Source organism: Cervus canadensis, chromosome 15 (genome assembly GCF_019320065.1).
Source record: "Cervus canadensis isolate Bull #8, Minnesota chromosome 15, ASM1932006v1, whole genome shotgun sequence".
Classification (NCBI taxonomy): Eukaryota; Metazoa; Chordata; class Mammalia; order Artiodactyla; family Cervidae; genus Cervus; species Cervus canadensis.
Genome location: NC_057400.1, coordinates 34,579,260 through 34,592,024, shown reverse-complemented (window position 1 = coordinate 34,592,024; position 12,765 = coordinate 34,579,260). Strand labels below are relative to the sequence as shown.

At 40.2% G+C, this 12,765-nt stretch overlaps 1 protein-coding gene across 3 annotated transcripts in view; it reads right to left on the bottom strand.

Moving 5' to 3' along the window:
- GALNT13 (polypeptide N-acetylgalactosaminyltransferase 13) overlaps positions 1–12,064 on the bottom strand; it is a 597,872-nt gene extending 585,808 nt beyond the window's left edge. Inside the window, exon 1 of one of the 3 annotated variants that reach the window (XM_043488172.1) lies at positions 11,579–12,064. The gene's annotated coding sequence lies outside the window, so the exon portion shown is untranslated. The remainder of the gene's footprint in view (positions 1–11,578) is intronic. The other 2 variants (XM_043488173.1, XM_043488174.1) reach the window with 2 other exon arrangements.
- Positions 12,065–12,765: the final 701 nt, after the last annotated feature.

The following is a 12,765-nucleotide window of genomic DNA, read 5'->3' as shown; positions in this document are numbered from 1 at the left end:
TTGGATGAAGTTTACACTTCTTTTTTCATTTTCACACTAGTTTTCTTTGTCTTTTCAAACATTTCTTGGACTTTAAAGGTTGCATAATATCCCCCTTTATCCTAGAGCCTCCTACCAGACAAAGCTTTCCACTTCTTTTACATTAACTCTATATCAGATTAAAGTAATATGAATCATTTGCCTTATAGGACTACTTCATAGCTATTATGCCATATCTTTCTCTTTAATTATACTTTGATGGGGTTCAACCTCAAGTAATTTTATAAGAAAGATTATATTTGAGGAAAGCATATTTAATCATTAGATGCCTGAAAATGTATTAATTCTACCCTTGCACTTGATTGATATTCTGAATGGATATTGGACACGGAATTTTGAGTTGCAGATCATCTTCTTTCATAAACTTGATAATGATTCTATTAATTTTTAAAATATGTTCTAACTATATATTTTGTTTTCTTATAATCAGAACTCCAATTAGCAGGAAGTCATGCTTCAGAGAGATTTATAGCGATTCTTTTTACCTTTTTGTTCTTTTCCTTTGCATTGCTGAGGTTTTTTGTGTATTTGAATTAAAAATATTCCCTTGAATATTGATCTGAACTATTGATCTGAAAAATCTTTAATTTCCAATAGTTTTTCTTGTTCATTTATTGTGTCTCTTCCCTATCATCTTCTTGTTTTATGAATGTAATATTTTCTCGAATCTCTTCAAAAATTTTACTTTTTGGTTTCCTTTATGATCTTTTAATTACCTGGTCCATGCAAGGTCATTTCATTGTCATTGGTTTTCAGTTTTCTTGGTCTCGTTTGTGTTGCAGTTTTTACTAATATTTTTTCATAAAATACTCCTTAAATGTCTGGTGATACTTGGTTGAGGCTTTCTATTTAAGAATAAAGGAACAGAAATGGGTGAACCTTCTGTACTTAAGTGGGTCTTGCTGTTTAGAAGACTTTGCTTTTGGGTAAGCAAGGAGTTGATTATTAGGCTTAAATATCCTAAGTGTCAAAATAAAAGGGAATTTATTCCATAGTTGTAAGATGCTTTATCCTGAGTTGCCCCTCTTGTCTCTTAGCAACTCATATAATTCCATTAGCCTATGTTAAGCAGGATAGTTAGGAGGGAAAGTGAAAAAAAAATTTGCTACAAGGATATTTGCATAGGAAGTAGAATTAGTGAAGAAAAGGCCGGCTATCCCATCAGACAGTAAAGAATTTGTCTGTGATGCAGGAGACCTGAGTTCAATCCCTGGGTCGGGAAGATCCACTAGAGAAGGGAATGGCTACCTAGTCCAGTATTCTTGCCTGGAGAATTCCATGGACAGAGGCACCTGATGGGCTACAGTTCATGGGGTCACAAAGAGCTGGACACAACTGAGCCACTAACACTTCAGGATTTCCCAGGTAGCACTGGTAAAGAACCTGCCTGCCAGTGCAGGAGACATAAGAGACACAGGTTCAATCCCTGAGTTGGGAAGATCCCCTGGAGGAGGGCATGGCAATCCGCTCCAGTATTCTTGCCTGGAGAATCCCATGGACAGAGGAGCCTGGCAGGCTGCAGTCCATGGGGTTTCACAGAGTCCTATATAACTGACCCACGCCCGCATTCCATCTGTACATGTTGATTACTTTGTTTCAGCCCCAGTATCTCACTTAAGCCTTTTGGGGCTTACTCAGGACAAAGCAGCACCCTCTTCCCCACATCTTCAGCAGTTTCCTCTGCCTGGCTTTACTTCATACACTTTGTAACAGTTTGGTATCTTTTTAACTCCTTAATTTAATGCTTAAGTTAATGAGTTTTCAGGAGAAAGTTTAGATAAAGATATGTCTCCATCCTCCCTAGAGAAGTTGTCCTTAAAACACCTAAAATGAAGAAAAACCCAAGAACAAGCATAATTCTTGTTATGCTTGTAACAAGCATAAAAACTACACTGTTGCATATCACCATACTCCTGATGGCACCAATGCTGTTCAGAACCATTCAAGTGAGGCTCTATAAAAATTAATGCAAACTGCACACCTATACACATTTTAGGGTACCCGGGGTAAAGGTGGGACTACTGATTTCATGTTCTGAAGGGTCATTTTTGTGGGCAACTGATTAACATTATCAAACAAAAAGATGTATTGAAATTCAAAATTATTTAATGAAATAGTGGCTAATATCTTACATTTGTTGAGGTTATTTTTCCTCACAAAAGGAATGGAAATGATGCATACATGTTATTCTACTAGAATTAGAATTTTATACAGATAATAAGAATTTGTGCATTGTAGAAGCAAAATGGGGCTATTGTTGTCTGCAACAGCAAATGAAGTGTCTCATAACCAGCAATTCAATGTGTTAATTCAGCTGCACCATCCAATTACCTACAATTCATCTCAACGTAGGACACAACAATAAAACTCTTAAAAAATCTGTGACAAAATGCCTGCTCTAGGTTTACCTAATAGGAAAAACATTATCTCGAAGTCAGAAATAGAAGCCATGGAATATAAATTATAAAAGTTGTTCATCATAACCTATTAATTAATATAACAATGAATTTCTGACATGAAGTCAATAGTCTAGAGTTAATAATAAAATATATATTGGAAATCTTATAAGGAAAATCTGACCAATGAATGTGAGAACTAGATGACAACTGAAATTGGCATCCCCTCAAGCAACATAGCATTCCCTTGGAGCCAGGGCCTGCATACTGCCAACTGACCACAGGGTCCAGGTACACCATTCTAAAAGTAGACAAAGGTAATGAGATGCAAATTTAGCATCCCAAGCCTCCTGCTAAATGACCCAGATGCAAGAGCTAGAGCGTCTGTCTCTTACCTACTTAGGGACTAGATGATGAAATGAACAGAAGCTTTTTTATTTACATTTTTATAGAATCAAAAAAGAAAAAAAAAAAGCTAATAGATAAGTCCAGCTCTGCTCTGTGAGGATATATTAAACCACGGAAGGACAATTTAAAGTCAAGAGCATCATGAAGAAGGAAGAGAGGAGCCAGGAAAAGATACAGAAGAAAAAGCATATTGAGAAATGATGAAACAGTATTTATTTGAGAAGGAAAGAGAGAGCTACCCTGAAAATCTACAGGATATGAGTGAAATCTGAACCATGATTAGGCACAGGCTGGTTTCTAATATTTTTCAGGACAAGTGATATATAGTCCCATTTGAGACTGAACTATCAAGAGAATCAAAGAAATATGAGCCTTGAGGATTCAGAAAAAGAGGTGGAATTTACCATGAGAGAAAGAGAGAATACTGTAGAAGTGAGTTTTAAAATTCAGTCAGTAATCTCATAACTCTCACTTCACTTATAGAATCTGAAAACAGATTATTTTTAAGTGTAGATTTTTACCTTTTAAAAACCAGGCAGGTAGAATAACTCATTACTGGGGTATCTAATTTAAACAATTTATAACAATCTAATCAAGTACCCATCTAAAAGAATATTTTTAAAACTGAAGAAAGTTCATTAAATACTACATAAGTTCTTTAAACAAGAATAATAGAAAGTTGCTAAAAATCAACCAAAGATCAGAGGTAAGCAGCACCTCCTCAAAGATAAATGCATCAATTCTCTATAAATTAACAGCGATTACAAATGAGTATAGATACTCTATATTATATAAAGCTTTCAACAATGTATTTAAGAGAAATATCAAGATGTTTCAGCAGGATTTCTCCAATCTGTTTTTAAATATTAATATTTTCTAGTGTAATCTAAACAATTTATGAACAGTAATTGCAGGACAATAAGTTATTTTGTATTTTAACTAAGGTAGATCTTAGTTATAGATTGAAGTCTCTATATAGAAATCCCACTTATAGGTTTTTTCATCGCTGTGTTAACTTCTTGTTGTTTTTCATTTTCTTTTTTGCTAGGGATGGTGGGGAGAGGGTGGGTGGGTCTGCACCTAAGAAAAGTCAAGAATGAATCTACTTGAAGAAAACTACTGTTTTTCCACATTTATTCTCTTTCATAATTAAATTTCTTTCTTCATCTGGTGCTATGACTTCTAAAAGGTAAACATGTTTTGTTTTTGACTTTGTCCGTCAGATTTTCTTCCTTTACTTTTAAAGACAAAAACTATTCAAATAGGAAACAAAACACAGAAATCTGGGTTCCATTTTCATTTCTATTGCTTCAAGTTTTGTGACTTAAAGCAGACCATCATTTCATCAAAATAGCATACCCCATGCTCCACCATTCATCAGCTTCCCCTGGGCAACTCACTTAACCTTTCCGTGTCTCAATTTCCTTGTCTATAAATAGAGGTACTAATAAAACCTACTTCGAGGGGTTGTTATGATTAAATGAATTAATATCTGTTAAGTACTCTGAATAATGTCCAGGACACAGTAACTTCTATATTTGTTTAATTGACTAAAAGTTATTAAATCTGAAAAGTGTTCTAGAAGTAGTTCAGTTGCTTGAAACCTTGTACATCAAACTTATCTAGAAAAATGTTTATAAAGATAGATCCCTATGTATCTATCCCAGGTAAATGAGAATCTGTATCAGTGGAATCCGACAACCTATATTAAAACAAACAAATGAAAACCTCTTTGATAATTTCAGTTTCCAAACTGGTTTGTTGGCAATGACATTAAACAATGTCTCAAGTCAATTTAACTCCCACACAATCCACCAGCGTCCACTTCCCCTTCAATGGCCACAGTAGTCACTATCCAAAGCAACTTGGGATTTAATAGCATCAGTCAGTTTTACAAAAGCAGTTAGAAGTTTTGCTTTGGAATTTTCTTTCTTACCTAAAGCAAAACTGCTTTGTCCTCAGCAAGGAAAACAAACATATAAAAAAAAAAAGGGAATCAAACTGATCCCTAAAGACTGGGACATACTGGTTAAAGAGGACAGAATAAGTTCTTGAGACATGCTCCTTTTGTTTTTGCCCAGCATTCATTCTTTTCAAGGACACAGATTGGCACTGTCTTAGTGATAATGATTTGTGGTTAACTACCACAAAAGATCAAATTGCCTCTAATTCTCTAATTCTTTCAAAAAAAAAAAAAATTGAAGCAGTAAACTGAGGCTTAGGGTAATTGCTAGCATCCTTCCTAGATACAAATCGTACTGCCCAGATTTGCAACTAGAAAGAGAAAGGAATAAATAACTATAAGGACAAAGTCATAGATAGCACACCCACGCTGGCCTGTGTTGCTTGGGTGCTTGGGGTCCACTGGGTAGAAGTATATTTGAGTGGTTCAGACAGAGAAGTGTTCCAATTGCAGGCTACAGAATGTGGTGAAATAAATTACCAGACTATGATGACTTTTCTTCAGTCTTTGTTAAATTAGAAAAATAAATGCAATGTAGAAAGCACAGGAAGCTAAATTTATTCTATTTTAAGGACTATATTTTGTGATTTAGTTCTGCCATCTTATTGGTGTTACAATGTCCACTCTTTTATAAAATGACAGTGATATAAATAGACTTTTAAAAATTATTCTCATTGTGCAAAAAGAAAATGTTCACATGGAACTTGACACTCATTTTTTTTTTTTAATTTATTAGTCAGTGAAAATGTCAGTTTGAGAACTCTTAGAGCATTGGCTTCAGAGATAGATACAACTGATGTGATCCCTGCCCCTAATATTAATACAGAAAGCTGTGTGATATTGCATATGCACTTCCTCATTTATACAGTGGGGATAGTAATACTACATATAATTCATACAATTTCAAGGATAAACTGTAGTACAAACTGTTAGATGTTTACTTACTCACAATGCAAGTCAAAGTATGGATCCAATAAATTTTAGTTATTTTATCACTTTGTAACTCTTCATCATTTTAACTTCCTTGTCAATAAATCAAAATGGCTACACCTTTACATATATTTGTTTCCAAGTATTTTTTCCCAATTTTGTTTTCATTAGCCTAATGGTGGTACTGCATGCAGATCTTGATAGTCATATGAATCCCATCCTCTCCATCTGGAACTAATTATATAATAAAAATCTCAAAAGGAAATTAAATAAATTGTTATGCTTCTGGTCTACAAGAAGATAATTCTCCTCATATGTCAAAATTCATTTCATAACAACAACAAAAAAATGTGGCACTGTGCTTATAATATCAGGGCAATTAATATTAGGCAAGAGACTAAGTTGACATTTACTACAGTCTCTGAGGTATAATTTAGATGATTTTGAATGTACAAGCTCTGTTTGAAATTCTCCTGTTTACAGTGGCTACTCGGCACATGTATTGTTCACCAAAGTACCAACATCAGTTTAGTCACACTCTTCTTATAATGTTCTACAAGATCTTAAACAAGATTTAAGTGACAATTCAATGTAGTTTAATGTACTAAATAGAGTCCCAATTAATTCTACATCATGGTAGAAACCCTGGTATATCTTTGGAGAGTTCCCATCTATCTTAATAGTAAGTACTTCTAGAAAGAAAAAAAAAGAAAGAAGCAGCCTGAGTATTTATCTGGACAGTGTTTTACATTTTCTCACCTAACAGAGGATCACAAATACGTTCATACCAATGATGGTAACAATCCCCACTTCCCCTACATCCCTCTCAAGCCATGTTGGGAGGGTTAACCATTAAGATGGAACAATGTTTAACAACCAACATTTTGCATCTTGTTTCAGGTCAACTGTGGAGGACAATAATAACAAACATTAAGAGAGAATCTGATAGTTATGAGATTTATAATTATTTGGACATTTGAATGAAGTTGGGTCCTCAGAGGAAAGTTAGGTGCCAGCAATCTCTTAATAACCTGTAGCAATAATTTTTAAAAATTAAGAATTTCAGCTTAAATAGGCCCTAAATATATTAAAGATAAATAAAATTGGAAAACTAATAGCTAAAAATGAATTTTAGCTATTGTATTTAAAAGGGACATTAGAACACATATTAATCACAGAAATGTATTTAGCCATTTGTAATAATTTCTTAATAACTATCTTTGACCAATTAAACATATTATTTTAAATATACTGCCTTGAGAACATACACATAGGTCTAAATCTTAATCAAAAAGAAATAAATATCAAATAATTAAAATCTACTTTATTATACTTTGTTCCCAAAGATAATTGCTTATAATGTCCCAAACGGATGACCAACTACTAGTAAATTCATGTGTGTATTCATTTTCACAAATTTCTGTGAATTTTCTAAGTACTAAATTTCACAATAGGAAGCTGGACTCTTCAAAAATAGGTATGCCTAAAACTGAATGGCAGAAAAACTTAACTAAACAATGTGCTTAAATATATAAATTGTAAATATTAGTCTAAAATGTTAAAATGACTTAAAATGTTAAAATGGTTTATCAAAGCAGACAGTATAGGACCTTTAAATGTGATTTATGTATTCAGATATATGCTTAGTGTGTCTGTAGCGGGGCATGGGAAATATTCTAAAATATCAAGTAGACTGTCAGACTCAGTATATATATATATATATATATATATATATATATATATATATATGTGTGTGTGTGTGTGTGTGTGTGTGTGTATTTAAAAATAGCAAAGGCATAGTGAAGGTGGTAATTCTGATATTAGTTGAGATACATTCTGATCTCTTAATGATAAGAATATTGAGACACATTTAACTTTTTAACAGTGTGCATTACTTTCAGGTTAAAGTTATATCAGAGTGAAATACAATGTTTCTATTTTTCCAACTTGAGTTTAAGAAGTGGTAGTTTTACTTAAGTCTTGATTTGATGTTCCACATGTGTCTACTCTGATGACAGGAAGGATTAAAAAAACAAAGGCCAGTTAAAATTCTTGGCTAATTAGGCATATGGTCACTCAGACTTCAAAGTAGTGATCCTGCTAGATCTCATTAGATTTAAGAGGGCTACATGTTTCTACTACTGATATCAACACAAGCCCCAAGTGGCAATGTATTAAAAGTCACAATCAAGAATTTGTTGCTTATTGTAGGAGTTGCCTCTTGAAAACAGGATGCTTAATAAAGCAAATTAACAGACAAAACTATAGGATCTGCTCATTTTCACAAAGCACAAAAACACTTATCAGAGACATGTAGCATTGATATTTATTTCACATGGCAGAACTTTATTCATACTTTATTCTCAATCATCTTCTATAATTTTCTTTTTATTCAGAAACACCAATATCTTCTTCATTTTCCTAACCAGAAAGAATAAAAATATCCATTTATTCCTTGTTTATGCACCCTCTCCCTAAAATGCCAAAGTTTTAAAAAAGTTGCAAAATCTCTATTATATGGAAGTGTTCTTGTACAACTACTACTTCTTAAAATCAAGTTGGCAAAATGGAAACATTGTATTTCACTATGACATAACTTAAACTTGAAAGTAATGTACATCATTAAAAAGTTAAATATGTCTCAATATTCTTGTTAAGAGATCAGAATGTATCTCAACCAATATCAGAATTTCCATCTTCACTATGTCTTTGCTATTTTTAAATATGAAAAACTGGATAAAGTAGGAGCTGATTTACAAGTAATATTTTAAAAGCAAAATTGCCTTGAACATGCTCCAGAACAATATTCATGGTAAATCCTCAACTGTTTTAAGAGGTGACTGTCATAGCATCATGAAAACAATATTGCAGCACACGGATTCCTACTAGAAACTTGTATCAGGAGGCATTACATTTCCAGGTACTTTGGCAAATTCTCATACACATGTAGTATCACACCTCTCACATATATTTCAAGCAATAAAGGAACCTATAAATTATTTAAGGTAAGTGATTCAGTTTGCAGATTAATTTATAGGCCCCAAATATTTTAAGCGGATACATCTGTTCTTTACATTAAAAAAAAAGAGAACTTTTCACTTGTGAAAACCACCAGAAAGTATTCACTCACAAATGTCATGCCCTAGTTTATTTTAGGTGAGAAGGCTGAGAGATGCCACCCATCAGAGCCTCTAAACTCATTTCTTCAATTCTGCACTGACTGTTAAAGAACATCAGCCAAGTTAAAGACTTGCACAGAAGGTCAAATTTAAGCAGCCAATGGGTTAAGGACACAGGGGACTCATGTTTCACCTTCTGCTAGTCCTCAATTCCCATTCATAAAAGACTAAATGAAACAAGCAAACAAGAGGTAGAATTCAACTTCTTGTATGTAGACATTCACATAGCTAGATGACTTCAATGCAAGCCTATGCAAGCTATTGATTAGCTCCATGCTAATCAATCAACCAGTAAGTTTCTGGGAAGCATTTGCTAGTTTTCCTACACTGTGCTAGGGTCCGAATATCTGAGACAGCACCTGGCCCCACTCTGGACACGGATTCAGAATTAATCTATACCAGCAGCACTTTGTTTCCTTTGGAAAACCTTTCTTTTCTTCCGCCCAAAATTGCTTAGTGCCTTGACTTCCATGGTGGCTCAGACGGTAAAGCATCTGCCTACAATGCAGGAGACCCAGGTTCAATCCCTGGGTCAGGAAGATCTCCTGGAGAAGGAAATGGCAACCCACTCCAGTACTCTTGCCTGGAAAATCCGATGGATGGAGAAGCCTGGTAGGCTACAGTCCAAGGGGTCGCAAAGAGTTGGACATGACTGAGCGACTTCACTTTCACTTTCTACTGAAGCAATCAGCTTAAGCCCTAGAATGGGATGAGCATCACAGAAACTGGTGAATGAAAAGCATTTATTTAAACAAGGAGGAACAGCCAGGGAAAATTCTCAGTGGAGTTGAAGGTGGGCAGGGGCATAAGGAAGAGATGTGAAATCCTGGTTTGCACTGAAATGATGCAGAAAAATGGCATGCTTTCTTAGGTTGAAAGCCTGCTTTAGGCCATGAAAATTCTCCAAATCTATCCACCTCTTAAGGACTCAAATGATGTTTCAATATTGAGGTCCTAATTCTGCAGGAGACGAGGAGTTTGTAGAGATCAGGGCAAAGGAAAGATCAGTACTGCAACAAAAAAGTCAAGATGAAGAAAAGGAAAGGATGGGTGAAGGCAAGGAGAACGAACTAGGAAGGGGAGAGATCAAAAGTAAGTCACCAATAGGTTCACCTTACTTTTCAATATTCTCAAACCAGCAGGTTTCTCTAACACTAGAGGGCACGAACGAACGCGCAAACACACACATACACACACACACACACACACACGCACACACACACAGTGAGGCGGGGGGAGCAACCTTGAGCAAAAGCAGTCTTCATATAAAGCTGACGATCCGGGGCCCCAGGGATACTCGAAATTTCAAGGGGCTGGGGAGGTCAGTATCTTTAACCCTGCAAATAAAATCTCAATACTGTATTTCAGGGAAGAGTGGCCGCTCTCTCTCCCAAACAAATCGCTCAAGGATTGAGCGTTCTGACGGTTGAAGGCAGGCAGTTTCCAGTACTCCTCCGACAGCAACACCTTTGCCTCAGGAAAGCTCCCACCCTTCCCAGGTTAGATTTCCCTGGATCCCGAAGCTTCTGTGTTTATCTGCCCACTCTCTCCTCCTGTGGCTGCCTGTAAAGACTGGAGATGTAGGCTCTCCACCTGGAAATTCAACTGTTTCCAGGCAAAGAACGGAGTAAGAGGAGGGGCACCCGCAGCCAGCGCTGTCCAAACAGCAGCCTGCGTGCGCCCGGGTTCGCAGCAGCGCAGAGCCCTCGGACCCGGGGCGGGGAGGCGGCCCTGGCGACTCTCGTTCAGCCCCCTCACGACAGCCCAGACAAGAGCACTCTGCTTCCATCCCCTGGCTTCCATTCCTCAGTCTCCTCTGGCTCTGAGAAAGGAGGTCTCGGTACCTGGGGGTGCCCAGGAGGGCCGGGGTGTTCTCCCCTGGACAAGGAGTCTCGGAATATGGGAGCTGGTGGTGTTCGGGAGGACCAGGCAGGAGAGATGAGAGAAGGAGACAGGCAGCGAGAGGAAAAATATATATATAAAGAAAAAAATAAGGTAAGACGGAGAGAAAGCGGAAAAGATAAAGTAACGGAGACGCGGGAACATCCCAAGAAAACAGGGGGAAAGAGAAAGAGAGAGAGACAAACCCGGAGCGGATGCGGTAAGCCAGAGAATTAGAGAAAGAAACGGACTCAGACACGGACAAGTAGAGACTCAGAGGCAAAGGAAGGCAGAAGTAAGAGTGGAAGGCAACCGTCGAGGACGACACCCGAGACCCAGCGCGTCCCCGGTGTTGAACGCCCGGTGTAGAAGCGTCCGAGCACCGCAGCGCCACACCGCCCGCAGCTGGTGGGAGAAACTTGCTGGGACTGGAAGGCAATATCCCCCGGGGGCTGAGCGCCCGTGGAGCGCAGAGGGTGGCCGGCGCCCCCCCCCAGCTTGGCCCGGGAGCAGAGAAAGCAGGATGGAGGGCGGACAGCGGTAGAAAGTTCCGCGCCTCGCGGTCTTTCCTCCGCACTTGCAGCGGCGAGCAAGGGCGCTTTGAGAGCCCGAGAGGCCGGTGTACCGGGTTCGCCGGCGCCCCTTTCCCGGGACTGGTTCGGAGCGCTCGGCTCCGTGCGCTGCCAGCCGCTGCGGGACTTTGCGGCGCCCACCCAGGCACTCGGGCCACCCAAAGAGGACTCTCCCCAGACAACCAGAGGGGAAGCAAGAGAGACGGAGACCTGCTGTCGTGGCCAGGGATCCCGCGAAGAGGGAACGGCGGTCCACGCACGGAATTCAGCCTCCGACCCAACCCGGCAGGTGCCGGCCGGCTGCGAGGAGTGTGGGGCACGCCGAGCCCGCGCTCACCTGGAACCCGCGCCGGCCCGAGAGCGCCGCGCGCAGCCCCGCTTCCCGCCCGCGCCTCTCTGCTCACACTTCCCCGGGAGCAGAGCGAGCCGGCTCCGGCCTCGGCCAGCCCCGGAGAGGCGCCCTCATAGCGCAGCGGCGGGCTGGAGGGCTCCTCGAGAGCGGGCGCCAAGGCCGAGGAGGCGCGGGAGACCGAGCGAGGGCTCCTAGCACATTGTCACCTCGGCAGAGACGCCGCCACCGCCTGGTCACTTCGCCCCCGGCCCCCGCCCCCCTCCCACCCCGGCCCGCTCCCTCTCAGCCCCTCCTCCTCTCGCGGTCCCTCCTCCTCCTCCCGTAGCCCCAGCCTGGAGGCCTCTCACTGGGCTAGTATCATTTACGTAACCAGCACCCCCCCGGCCCTCCCCCCTCCCGGCTCCCGCTCCTCCCCGGGCTGGGGCGGTGCGCACCGAGCGCGCTCCAGCTGCTCCTGGAGCTGCCGCTCCTGCGATGTGCACAAGTCCCGCGATACTTGGCAGTCACGGCCCCCAGGAGCAACCGAGGGGTCGGCTCCTCTCCCCCCGGAGCGCCCCGCGATCCCTGGCCGGCCCGGGGTCCCACGGTGCGGAAACAGGCTGTGTACACTGTGTCAGCCCAGGGAACCGGATAATCTCCTAGAGGGGTGCTGGGGCGCGGGGTGCAGACTGCCCTCGGGAAAGCTCTAGCAACCCCACCCCCGCGGTCGGCTCTCCATTGGAGATGAGCTGCAGGCAACTTGAGGTTTAGGCGCCCTGAAGCAGAAAGGACACACAGGAGTTTGGCCTCTTGTCCATTACAGTTCGTTTACCCTGGCAGGATCCTAGTGTTCTGGCTGGCGACAGCTGCTGCCACCGAAAGCATTGTAAGAGACCTGGAAACGCAAAAGGCTTCCTTGTGCTCTTAAAATTTAAGGGAGCGGTAAAGAAAAAAGCAAGGCTCTGAATTCCTTTCTCAGTCAGGAAGATAGGGTCTCTAACAGCAAAAAGACACATACACTGAAGCACCTGAATGTCTGCATTTCAGAGTAAAGTTAATGTGTAGT